Here is a 13,891-nt window from a genome sequence, read left to right as displayed (position 1 = left end):
AAATGCATCTACTGAGCCCTCTTGCCATGCCTTAGAGAGATGTTAGGAAGGCTCCTAAGGAGGCCAGAACTTGTCTGCAGATCCTATTAATGGAAAACAATAACACAGTTATAGCTTGGTTTGCTTACCTGGTCGTGATTTACTCCTCTTGGGAGTTTTGTGGGAGTGGTTTGGTCTATTTCTTTAGTCAGCCTCTAAGAAGTTATACTTACAGTACACTGATTGCATTTGTCTGATTACTCTGTTTCTAAAGATAACTGTTCTACTGGAAGTCACCTTCCAGAAATCAAGCAGTACAATTTTTATTCCTATGAGAAAAACTACAATGGTCTGAATACTAAGCACATCCTTACAGACTCAGAGCCCTGTCAGTATAGGTATTGCAGGAGTTGTCAGAGCGTAATTACATTAACTATGTATTCCAGCAATTATTCCAAGTCTAATCACTATATGTCTTTTACTTTTATAGGACCGTTGCATGTACTCTGTGATACTGCAACAGACTTCAAAAAAACTTCCTTTCCTCACTTCGGGGCAGCCAAACCACATGTTCTAAAGTTGCAGATACTTACATACAAATCTCTCTCTCTGATTTAAAAACATGATGTAAGAAATCTCTTCTGACAGCAATTTATGACATTTTAGTTTTAAAACATTACTTTTTCATTCTGTTTACATCCTTCTGTTTGCGGTAATGGACAATACTAAAAACATAGTATATGAAAAGTCAATCTCAATTTTTAAATAGGCACAGAGTACCTAACAGGCTGAAGGCAGCCTTGGAAAGTTGTCAGTGCCCATGTCTATCAAATAAGTTAGTGACTTTGGCAGCTCAGCTGCTAGAGAGGTGACTTCACAGATCCTATTATTTGGAATTGATGGGAAAGAGAGATCCTCGGACCTATCTTAAAGCTGGAAATACCTTGCTTACACTGTGTGTTCTCAAGTAGAGACAAAGTCTATGCCCTAATTTTTATCTATCAGTGATAACATTTTTTTTCCCACTAACTGTACTCAAGAATTTGGAACCTAGATCCTCTGTTCTCTTTTATGAAATATGTGATATTGTTCAACTTGTTTATAAAATAGAGCTGATGAGCTCTGGCAAAAATGAGTCATACAGATTAGCAAAACATAAAGTGCCATGCTCTGGTAAATGACAGTGGTAAAATAGCTTTGCTTTTTATTGATATTCCAGTGCTCTGAAACTAAATAGCTATTAAGCAGTAAAATGAGAAAGGTTGGTTTTCCCCACTATAATTCTTACTCGACTAGGTAGACATCAGCCAAGACCAATAGAGAGGCTTGGTTCATAAACAGAAATTTATGATGTTTTATTCACTGACAAAAATTGCATGATGCCTTGGGATCTTTTGATGATGTATATGCAGTAACTGTCACTCTGCTTCTTGAACCAATATCATACACAACATAGTACTGTGAGAAGTAGGTGAGGTCTGGAAGAATAATACTTCTAGATTTGGGGCAAAATAGAGAAGGGAGAGGGATAATTAGCATATAGAGGACAAAAAGAGAATTCAAATACGAACAAAGTAATATTTTTAGCTATCTAGTCTTATGGATGTGACCTAATAGAAACAAATGTTTGTTTAACTGTCCTGAATACTCTTTTTTCTTTCCTCATCACATAGGTACTTAATGAAGATATAGGTAATAGAAAATTATCAATTCAAACTGAAAGTTATTTTCACACTGAGCTCATATATTCAAATTATGTATGCAGAATTTGATGAAGTGTAACACAAAACAGGAGCTTAGTTGAAGAGGCAGAGTGGAAACTTCCCAATAAAGTTCTATTAAACACCACACACAGGTTCAGCCTGATGATGTCTTAGTACAGCTCAGGTTAATTTTCTCAACTTGTGGGTAGCAGCTACTGTGAGAACTACAAAATGGAATCAGGGTTGAGGAAAGTGAGTTGCTGAAAATTTTGCGACAGCCTAATATCTGTTGTTCTGCAGGAGGGCTCTGCAGGGGGATCTGGATAGACTGGAAAACTGGGCTGATTCCAGTGGGATGAAGTTCACAAGGCCAAGTGCTGGATCCTGGACTTTGGCCACAACAACCCCCTGCAGCACTACAGGCTGGGCACAGAGAGGCTGGAGAGCAGTCAGGCAGAAAGGGACCTGGGGGTACTAATTGACAGGAAGCTCAACATGAGCCAACAGTGTGCCCAGGTGGCCAAGAAGGCCAATGGTATCCTGTCCTGTATCCAAAATAGCATCGTCAGCAGGACAAGGGAAGTGATCCTTTCCCTGTGCTCTGCATTGGTGAGGCCACACCTGGAGTATAGTGCTCAGTTCTGGGTCCCTCAGTCCAGGAAAGACATTGAAGTGCTGGAGCGGGTCCAGAGAAGAGCAACAAGACTGGTGAAGGGACTTGAACACAAGACCTATGGGGAGAGGCTGAGGGAACTGGGGTTGTTTAGTCTGCAGAAGAGGAGGCTTAGAGGTGACCTCATCACTCTCTATAACTACCTGAAGGGAAGTTATAGCCAGGTGGGGATTGGTCTCTTCTCCCAGGCAGTTAGCAATAGGACAAGGGGGCATGGGCTTAAACTCTGCCAGGGGAAATTTAGGTTGGATATTAGAAAGAAATTCTTTACGGAGAGAGTGATCAGGCATTGGAATGGCTGCCCAGGGAGGTGGTGGACCCATCGTCCCCGGAGGTTTTTAAACTGAGATTGGACATGGTACTTAGTGCCATGATCTAGTAAATGGACTGGAGTTGAACCAAGGGTTGGACTTGATGATCTCTGAGGTCTTTTCCAACTCAGTCGATTCTGTGATTCTGCGTTCTGCCCTTCAGGATTAAATTTTATCTGATAATCCATTGTAAAGCATAGACACATGGATTGTGCCCTCACATCAATGACATTTAATTCTTATTTAAAAATGCAAGGGGGTCATCAACCTGAGAATGACGAAAAATGCTGTCTTAAGTCACTACTACCTCTGCCTTCTGATAACAACAGATAAAGTAAGAAGCAGGTAAAAGACAGGGTGCTTTATTTAATACACAGTTAGCCTTGGCAGTCTGCTTTAGCCTTACCAAAACGTCATTCTATAATGTGCAGTTCTGTTGAAAGCAAACAAACTTTTTTTTTTTTCTTTTTTCTGAAAGACTCTACGCAACATATTTGTCTTGTCAGCTAACACTCTTTGGAACTGAAATATGGCCTTAAGCACAAGTAGATATAGATTAAGTAAGAAAGATGTACCTTCCCTTGATTATATTTTGTCTCTGTCATAACAAAGCAACAAGATTTTTACTGTTGAGTTAGAAAATAAAGTAGGCTTTGGGGGAGCTTTCTTAGCATATTTTAGCAAAACTCTTCTTTCTTATGCCAACTAAAGCTTCACCAATATAAATTAGTTGCTCTGAACTGCTTGCTACCATAATTATTTATGCTATGCTCTAAGATCAGAAATATCTGGGTTATAACTGTTACAAATCAAATTGCTCTGCCACTGAAGTAGTCACTTGCCAAGAAACCATGACATCTCATCCTTCACATGGTTATTGCTTGAAAACACCCCCTTTTATTTGTCCCTGTGAGGCTGAATGGACATCCACTATAAACCTCTACTGAGGAAAATGGGAGTTGAATCAGTGACACATTTAAAAATGCATAATGTTTATTATATTATTCTGTTCCCAGGACAACTGAAATTTGCATGGCTTAGCAACTTGCAAGCTGTAATGACAGCACTTAGGACAGACATTGGTAGCAGCAAGAGAGATCCCATGAGAAGAACAGACATAGCTCAGCTTCAGAGCTCACAGAGATACTGCAGGGATGTTCAGCACCTGGCTAATAGCCCCTAATTCCTTGTGTATTCTTTGTAAGACACCATTATCCATGCTAAGGCTGTTTGCTTTTAATACTGATGTAATACATAACACTATCAAGACATCCAGGCAATCCTGCCATTACATTTTCAGTACTTTTTAGTTTTGCTACTATGCTTTGTCCATTTGAAAGATAAGAGAAAAACATGCTGTGTGATAATGTAACTACATCTGGAGAAAAAAAAAATTCCTAACTCTGGACATTGTTCTTTAGCTAAGGCATTTATCACACTGAAAGGATAATTCAAAGCAAGGACCCTAAATATGTACAGGTTGGGATTTCATTGACCTTATCATCATTTATTATTAGGAATTGTAATGAATTATTATATTTAGAGTAGGTATACAAAGAGAAACTGTATATAGACTAGGAATCCAGTTTAGGTTACTGAAAAATACTATAATAAATAAAAGTTATTAATAAAATGCAATATGTAATAACTTATGGTAGGTTAAAATGTAATTGTAGAGTTTTGTGGATATTGGGCTGAATTTAAAGTTACGTGTACTGGAAATTTAATGACTACTGACTTTGAACAGAGCTGCCCTAATTAATAAATGGGCAATTACAACTGTGATTAACAGCTGTGATCATGATTGGTAGCAAGTATCGATTAATTCCACAATAATTCTGGCACAGTTTAGAATACGAGGTAATTTGCAGGATACAGGAAGAATGATTAACAAAAGCAATAATAAAACCACTTCACTCTCATTACAGAACTGTCTTGGGGGAACAAGATTTGTGAAGGTGGGAAACCTAGGTAGATTTGCCAAGGTAAAACGGCTTTATGCCAAGATTTTCTTAATGAAGGAGAATTATTGGAAAAAGTGGGTGCATTTTTTCATAATGATAAATTTGCTCCAGACTTGCAGTCATTATGTCCCCACTACTGAAGTATTTTTTTTAATTACAGTAGCATGTTCATTTCAAACAGGACTCAGAAACTCTTTTTATTCCCATAAAATACAACATCTATACACTTTCAAAAGTGCCGTATGAATAGTCTCTCATTATCTACTTCTACAAAGAACTACTAACAAAGGGGACAAGAAGATGAAATATGCATCTGTTAACCAAAACTGACAATTCCATTTTGTGACAATGTCTTAATTTTTTATTTTCTTTGTTCCACTGCAGAACTTAAAAGAAAGCTTTTGAGAATGTTTGCAAAAAGCAGGATCAAATGAACATATCTATTCAGAACCAAAATATTAGTTTTATATTATCAAAAAGAGGCAGGTATGTATATCATCTACCACCTACCTATATACAGCAGGAAGCCAAGGCTCCTCTTCCTTTACAGTCGGTACAAGGATTATCGTCTAAGGTCACTATGTGTCAGGTGCACAATGAACCTGAATCTGAATATATGCATTCTGAATCAGTTCCCTAACTATCATAGTATAGAAAGCCTTCTGGTTAGCTAAACAAACAAACTAAAGAGAAATTAAATACTACTATGCTATTACCATTAACGTTGAAAAAGATGCAGACAAAGATAAAAATACATTTGAGTATGTAATTTACTGTATATCAACTTTAAGCACCATTACTTCGTACTATGAATGAAAAGTTTGAACTGTTACTGTTCCCTTCTGGAAAATTATCAGCATTTTTTTTCAGTGAGTTTCAATCACTGAGGAAAGGAAAAAAGTAATCAGGGACTTCTCTCCCAAGTACATAGTCTTCCAACCCAAACCAGAACAGAAACTTCTGGGTCAAAATAATTTTTATACTCTCAGCTATTGCCATTTTATCTTTGTTGTTTATGATGGTACTAATATTCATAGTATTAGACTTGAGTCAGCTGAATATATGAGAATTTAATCATTTTAAAAGAAAACTTAGTATTTGCTGAAAGCATAAAGAACTTGCTGACTTTCTTGATTTTGAAGAACAGTTTGAGCGGCATGGGTGGATAGCATGATGTGGTTGACTCCTAAACACTTGAGTGAAGTCAAGAGATGAGACATAAAAAACAGTTTTAGTTCTAACTTTTAAACCTAACATGATTTCTAAACATGCATCACCATTTTAATCTTACGTTGATACTCCATTTCAAGTAATTTTTACCAAGAAAGTCTCTGCTCCTGGAGGTCTCTTGTGCGTCTGTGGACCCCTTCATCTCTTTACAGTGCTCCTTCAATTTTAGTAGACACATATTGTGGTGCTTGTACTATCCTTTAAAATGACCAAGGCCTTGCCGATGCTATCTTCTACTCCAGACTGTTTTTCTGTCATACTTAGTATGATCCCAAAGTGGTGTTAGGTGAAGGAAGGAAAGGAGGTAAATTGGGGAAGAGGGAGAGAGAGAGAGAGAAGTCTCAATACAAATTTGGCTGTGGATTTGAACCTCCCTGAAGTTCTGTGTGTTTGTGTCTGGGCTCCAGCACAGTTCCCTTTCAGAATACATAGGAAACTAACAAACAGAAGAAAAACATCCTTCTATTATCAAATTACAATCAAAGCAGGAAAAAAAATAACAGGAATGAAATAAGAATCAGATCTGCTAAATATATCAAAAGGTTTAGCACACAGTGCAGCACAAAGAAGAACACCACTTCCAAAGCTTATGGCTATGTAATGTTTGTAATACCAAGAGGTGAGGATTAAGACACCTGAAGATCCATTTTAGAGATCTTTATCTGACAGTCATTTTGAGGCCAGTACTGAAGTCAGAAAAACATATTATTGATTTTGCCAATAAGACAAAAGACTGAATTATCTTTTCTTTTTTTTTTCTTTTTTTCTTTTTTTTTTTTTTTGTTTTTTTAAGCAGTTGAATAAGGTATAAACATAAGACAAGAACAGATGCTTTTAGTACACACTTTTCAAAGACCTATCTTCCTGGTCTTTGCTTCTCGTTGCTTCCCAACCATGATGCGTGAATATTTTTAAAAATACTATAGGGACTCACCATTTTCTCTTAGGACCCAGGCAAATGTTCAGATAAACATTGATGAGATAAATATTTGTCTTGCTACCACTGACTGCATTTGGGTAACGTTAGGCCATTACCTGCCAATGGGTGATTCCCCATCAAGTCTAAATGGCATGATGAACACATTTTATACCATTCTTTGGCTGCAGCTAGAGACTGCAGACAATAATAGTAACAGCGATCTAAAAATCTTAGTGGTGTAAGTAGTGTTCCCTAATGTTCTTTAGAGTATAAAGATGTGAAGAAACATTTTTGAATTATGTAGTCCTGCACAGGACATATGAAATAGCAGCTGATAGGAAGTGGTGTTCTTTTCCAGAGTTTTACACATGCTTGAGGCCATCATACTGCTACAGATTATATCAGGTGTTATAACCATTGTCAATGATACATTGTTTGTGACATCACATTATTGATAACTAGACAGTACATTTATATATATATATATATTTAATTAACAGAAAGGGGACTCCAAGATGCTATACAAAAAGCTGAATTAATTATCAACAACAGAGCAGGCAAATAGACCATCAGGCTGTCAAGGATCACAAGGGACCTGATCATGTTTAGTTCTGTCTTCCATTCTCTGTCTTGTTTTCAGGAGAGTCTTATACCGCAATTATAAATCACGTGACTCCTTCTCTGTAGTTGATACCATCCTCATTTCACGTAGTATGAATGCAATTTTGCAACGTGTTCTCTCAGACTTCAGGCTGACTACCTCAAGTATGTCTAAAACCAGCACAACTCCTTGGTAAAAATTGGGGGCATGACCTATGTAGCCATTATTTCAGTAGTAAAAGTCAAAATAGTTTTAGATAATTGTTTTCATATCGCTCTGAAGCATAGCTCCTGGTGCCATAGGTCACACTGAGAATCTTCTATGGTAATATGCATTTAGAGTTGACTGCTGACACAAAAGTAAAAAATTGTATCTTTTTTTTAAGATTAAAAGTTGACTCTCAGCAATCCTGAAGTGTTACTGAAGTAAATAGAACCAACTTTGACTGACAGTTTATGCACCAAGGACATTCCATAAATCCCCACAGAAATACGGAAGGTCAAGAAATCCTATTGGCTTAATGTTTAAATATCTACTTTTAACATGTAGATATGTGATCACACCTCTCTCTGTTTCAGTTTCTTTATTTCTAAAGCTATATCTATAATAATCACATATATCTATAATATCTATAGTAATAACATGTATCAGAAAGGTTCAAACCAAAAAGTACAGAGGATTCCAAGGCCATACAGATTCTATAAACGGAATGAATATATCTGTATATTCTAAGGAGCAGAACTGATGGTTTGCTACATGGCAAGTTTTCTTGCTATACTAACTTAATTTAATTGAATGACTTCTAGCACTACTGCAAGGAACAAGTAGCAGAGTGAATCTTTGTAGTCACAAATTTCATTTTTTGATGGTCCCCTGGAATTTTCCTTTCATCTGAGGGATTGTCACATCCATTTCTATATTATTTCCATCCATCTTGCACTGAAGCAAAGGAAGGAAGGGGAGGATGAGGGTGATCACCTCTGTGTCAGATGCATACAGCAAAGTAGATAAACTTGGTCAAATCCATAAATGCCTTAATAAAGCAATTTCATTTCCCTGCAATGGATAGAATCCTAGCGCACTTTCATATGCTAATATCTAGAGACTCACTCTTCCAGAAGAGACATAATAATAGGATCCTCTGCTGTGGGAAAAGACAACAGATCAGAAGGTATTATTAGATCTGAAAATATTACAATTTAATGGATTATTATGCAGTTACCCTGTGGCCACCAATAAGCATTTCAGGCTATGCTATGATTTACCAGGCTTGAGACACCTTTTTATCTAGTTAGTGTTACACCCAGAAAACCTGGACCAGGTTATTTTCTAATAGATATATTTCCCTTGCCATTAGATGGTTTTATTTTTATTAGTCAAATGGGTTACAGCATACTATCTGGGGTTTATTTATCCACATGGGGTATTGTGCACCGTGTAGGAGGCACATCAAGTCCAAATGCCTTCTACCCTTGCTCCAAAAAAGCTTTAGAGGACAAATCTGACTCTTACTCAGCAGGTGACTGTGGGAAAGCAGATAGTATGTATATACAGGTAAGGATGTACTTTCTCTGTGGAACCAACCTGACCAAAACTCTGTCCAGAAACAGAACAGAAAATTTCATATGGCATTTTCTTAATTTGTCTTTTCCTAGTATCACAAAGTCTACACATTTGTATTTGCTGTCTCAATTGTCAGCAATTAAAAACACAACACATTGCTCTTTAGTAAGTGTGTATCTTTACTTATGAGTAGCATATGAATACAGACTATTTAGCCCACAGGTGCCAAGAAACTGTGGCAGTGCTATTTTGTCTGCATTATAATGATATGGAGGCTAGACATTACAGGAGAATTTTTCTTTCATATGCTGATTTGAAACAAAATGGACCACCGATGTTCTGCATTTCACCTAGCTCTTGCCGTCATCTGCAATGTAAGAAGAATCAATGTGAAAAAAGAGAAGAGACCAGAGGCGTCAAAGGCAGCAAATATAAGCAGCTGTGGAAACAGAGAACATAGAAAGGTATGAGACTTGTACATGAATTGACAGGATCTACCTGTGAGGAACTGCAAGATGTGTGGTGGATCGATCTTGTGCCTATTTCCTTGGGAGAAAGCAAACTTTGTCTTGCTGACAGGATGGCAGGAAGAAACACGAATAGAGAAATTATGGGAAGATTTTCTTCCTGGAAGGTAGTCTATGTCAAAGGAAAAATTATTTACTCTTTTTAACCATAGTCCCGGTATTTTGTATCTCAGAAGATAAAATTGAAGGTTCCTCATACTTGGGAAGTATTTCTAAATACTGAAAGATATCTCTGTGTTTCACGCATTAAATTTTTACCTAGAGAAGTGTCAGAAAAAATCATATATCGATAAATATGGGTGAGATTTCATTAGCGCTTTCGAACTATTTAAACGTGAACATTGAACTCAGTTCCTGATTCTGCCTACAGTATGCCTATATCTTGTTTGTGACTTATTTTACAGTAAAAAAAAAAAAAAAAGCAAACCCTGTGATAATTGATTAGTGAGAGAGGAATACCATGAGTGGTGTTCTTAATATATGAAACGAAATATGTGATAAAATAAAGTATCATTATTTTCTAAAGCCTGTAGTTTATGCAGATGAATGTGATAAATACAAAAATATATACTGCCAAACAAGCATCTTTTAACTGAGGAAACAGCACTATGTTAGGCTGTCAATTGGAAACCTACAGGGAGATTCATGAAAAAATCCCATCAAGATTTCAGTAGATAGCACTAGAAGTAGCAGTTTAATAAGAATATGTTTAATTTTTATGGTGCTATTCAACAAAACCTTCTAATTACCTTACAACCTCACAGTTAAAATACATCAAAAAACCCCAGATCTCTCAGATTAAAACATAATTAGACTACTCTATCAAATTAAGGAGTGACTTCAGGTTTCCTGAAAAAGTAGATGAATCTGAACTTTCTACATAGTTCTTCAACAGCTGTGATGATGACATACCTTCAACTCATATGATTCTTTTGTGATTCTATGGACATTAAAGTTCTGTGCTTACTTTCCATGAACAACAGTTATTTTAGTCCCTGACTAGAACACATGAAAACATAAACCACCATCTGTTTAGCTAGTAAGAATACAGGTTATAGTCTAGGACAGAAATGGAGAAAGCAATCTTCCTTCTTTTGAAATTGTTGGCCAAAAATTTTGGAACTGAAGCACCTGACTTTGGACAATATTGATATTAACTAATAAAACTTAGCCGTTAAGGAAATGTACCTTTTAATAGACAGGTGTCTAGATCCTAAATTTCTTTCACCTTTTCTGTTCTCAACACAAAACTATGCAGGGAGCAGCAAGGGGTCTGCCCCACAAAGGAAGGCAAGCTGGCAGCAAGGCAGCGTGGGGATCTCCTTGGCCAGGGCACCAGCCCACAGGGACCAAGGGTCAAGCCAGGGAATCACATCGACAAGGTAAGGCCAGGACTGGTAAGGTGCATGGTTGGGCATGGTGTACCTGCAGTGTAGCTCAGTCCAGGACCAGGGTCCAGATCATGAGCTCAAGTGTTGCTCTGAGGGTGTAGGGTGCACAGATGGAGGCTCAAAGTGGGGCTTTCTCACTTTTTTCTCACAGCTTAGCTGTTTTCACAGAAGCCTGCAACACAAGTTGCACTGTGGCAGGGTGGACCCCAAGGACTGTGACAGAAGAGGGGAGAACTTGCACAGGAATACTGAAAAAGAAGGTGCTTACAGACTGGTCAAGGCAAATAGATCCTCTTGATGCATTCAGAGCTTTGACAAAGATCATCTCAAATGCCATGGCAAAATGCAGTTTGAGTACTTACAAAGATGGGCAATAACTCTAACTCAGCAACTTCCTATGCTTCATCCATATGTTTATCTCTAGAATCAAGGCAAAATAAAACGAGCTACTGTGACTTTAACTTTGCTAATAAGTATAAGTGTTAAGATTCACGTGGGTTTCGATTTTAATTCATCGGTGACTATTTATGGTCTTCTTTCATGCATGTTAGGTAGAAATATATCTCAGTGTTTGATTCTCCATGATATCATAATATAATTTATTGTCCGTGATACGATAGTGTATTCTTCATCTCCAAAGTAAAATGCATGCCCTTAGAGTAGGATTAAAGTCACAGAATCACAGAATAATTTAGGTTGAAAGAGACCACTTGAGACCATCTACTTACGTCTGTTCAGGAATCAAATACTGTACATCCGCTTTCAGACAGCAAAACTCTCTAGGTAATGATGTTTTTCCTCAGGAATACTTGTTTCTTGGTGATTTTTTGTCTCTGCAAGGTTCTGAATTTTCTCTACTTTTCTTTCTATTTCTATTACTTTTATTTCTTAGTTTTAATCTATTACCCACCCCTTTAAGAGAATTACAGTATATTTTTCATTCATGCTAGGCACCCAAATAATGTACCATCTATCCTTCCTCTGGGACAATTTTCTTTACACTTCCTCACATAGTTATGATGATTTTCTCAATAATTTTCCTACAGTTATCTTAGCTCAATTTCATCTCATGAATTGTAATATTTTTGGGGGGAACGCTTTGAACTTATATTGCCTTCTGTCAGATGCTTCTGACATGTCATTCCCAGCATCCCAATATATCCAGGAAGACATTCAGCATAACAGCCAACTGTAGAGCCTCATACCACTTCATTTGGAAGGACTTTCAACTGATCACTTCAGATAATGTTATCTCTGTTTAACTAGGATGCCTATCATCAAGCAACACTAGGGCTCAGACCTTGGCCTTGTTCTTGTAATAAACTTTCTTCAGAAAAATCATCTTTCCTCTCTCCCTCAAATCACAGTCATTCCTAGAATTCTCTCTAGTTTGCCTCATATTTACAGGGTGTTTCAAAAAGATTAACCCAATTTCAAAGCAGCAGTGATTTCAAATTTTATCAATCTTTTTGAAACACCCTGTATTACCAAAAAATGTGAAAGAAATTGTAAAATAGGACATGATATTATATTTGTAGGAAAAATAATTATCTTCACAAAACAGTAATTAGAAGTATTCAAGAACAACTTCTGTGCTGAACAGAGATGATATAAATTTCCCACAAATTTTCATTCATATTTTCAAATGGATTCATGTATTCATATTCCTCCTCCTCTTGTACTTACATCCACATACATTTGTGTAATTAAACTGAAGTAACATTAATTTCCAAGTTGTGCATATGACAATGTACAGAAGCAGAAGATTGCATTGACTGTGGGAGCACTGCTTGTTCAAATTATTGTATAATCTCTGAGCAGAAAAAGCCACCAAATTACAAAGAACAATGAACATATCTTTGTTTTACATGTGAGTGGGTGTATATATACACCCTATTGAGTTTTTATCTGTCTGTGTTCTGCTGCTGTTTATAGGAAAATGAATTTGTATAAGTAATGTTAATGAGGAATTCTCAGTCTATGATGCTGTCTTTGGACAAATGTAAAAAGGTAAATGAGAAAAAAACCAATAGAAAACAACAGACACTGGCAGCAATTGAAGACAGGGTTTATATTCATGAGATGTCAAACTGGCATAATTGCAGCTAGGAAATTAAAAAATGCCTTGACTGGTTTTTGTCCACTGGACTCAGAACTGTGTGTGGGGAGCTCCATCCAACCCCAGTGCAAGGCAGGTTTGGAATGCCTCCTTCTCTGTCCTCTGGATTAGGTCCTTCATTAACCCATTACCCTCTTCAGATCCACCAGTTTTTATGTGAGTAGAGAGAAAATCACTGTGGAGTGGAGGTGTTAGGCAGATAATAGCTTGGGACAGAAGCACATGTAAGGGAAAGATGTGCAGTCACGATCCAGACCAATGAAGAAAACCAGGAACTAGGAAAATCATGAAAGATTTAAGAGACCATGACAAAGGACTTCTATTACAGCTACAAGTCTTGTGTATGTGATGTGGTGACTGGTGTTATGATACCAGCAAGTATTAACTTTGGTCTAATTTAATATTGTATGTTGAAGTATCAGTAAGTCATTCACAGTTACTTTTATCTTCTTATAGGCACTATAGTTTAGCTCAGGGTGCTCCCAAAGTAATTGAAGCTAAACAAGAAAATAAAGACATACTAGGAGGAGCAAGAGTTTTATCAAGATAACTCGAGGGCTTTATTACCCCCCTACTTTATGTTTTTGTATTTTTTTATATAGACAATGCCATCCTGAAAATACCAAGAAGTTTTTCAGTTCGTAAAATTATTTGCATGCAGAACACCATTGTAGTGTTCATCATTATCATCACAGAAGGTTCCCAATAAACACACAAAGTTTCCTATATGACTTTTTGCATTTTTACATGAACAATTTAGTTAATGATGTCACACAGCAATGTTAACTAATTATATTTTTAATTAGTTTCTGGAAATAAAGTGGGTTATATTTAGAACTTATTTAATTAAAATAGGCAAATGATATTTTGTATGCATAATGCAGACATTCTCAGAACTTTCTGCTTTTTTG

This window comes from Patagioenas fasciata, chromosome 5 (genome assembly GCF_037038585.1).
Source record: "Patagioenas fasciata isolate bPatFas1 chromosome 5, bPatFas1.hap1, whole genome shotgun sequence".
Lineage (NCBI taxonomy): Eukaryota > Metazoa > Chordata > Aves > Columbiformes > Columbidae > Patagioenas > Patagioenas fasciata.
Note: the sequence above shows the minus strand (reverse complement) of the source record.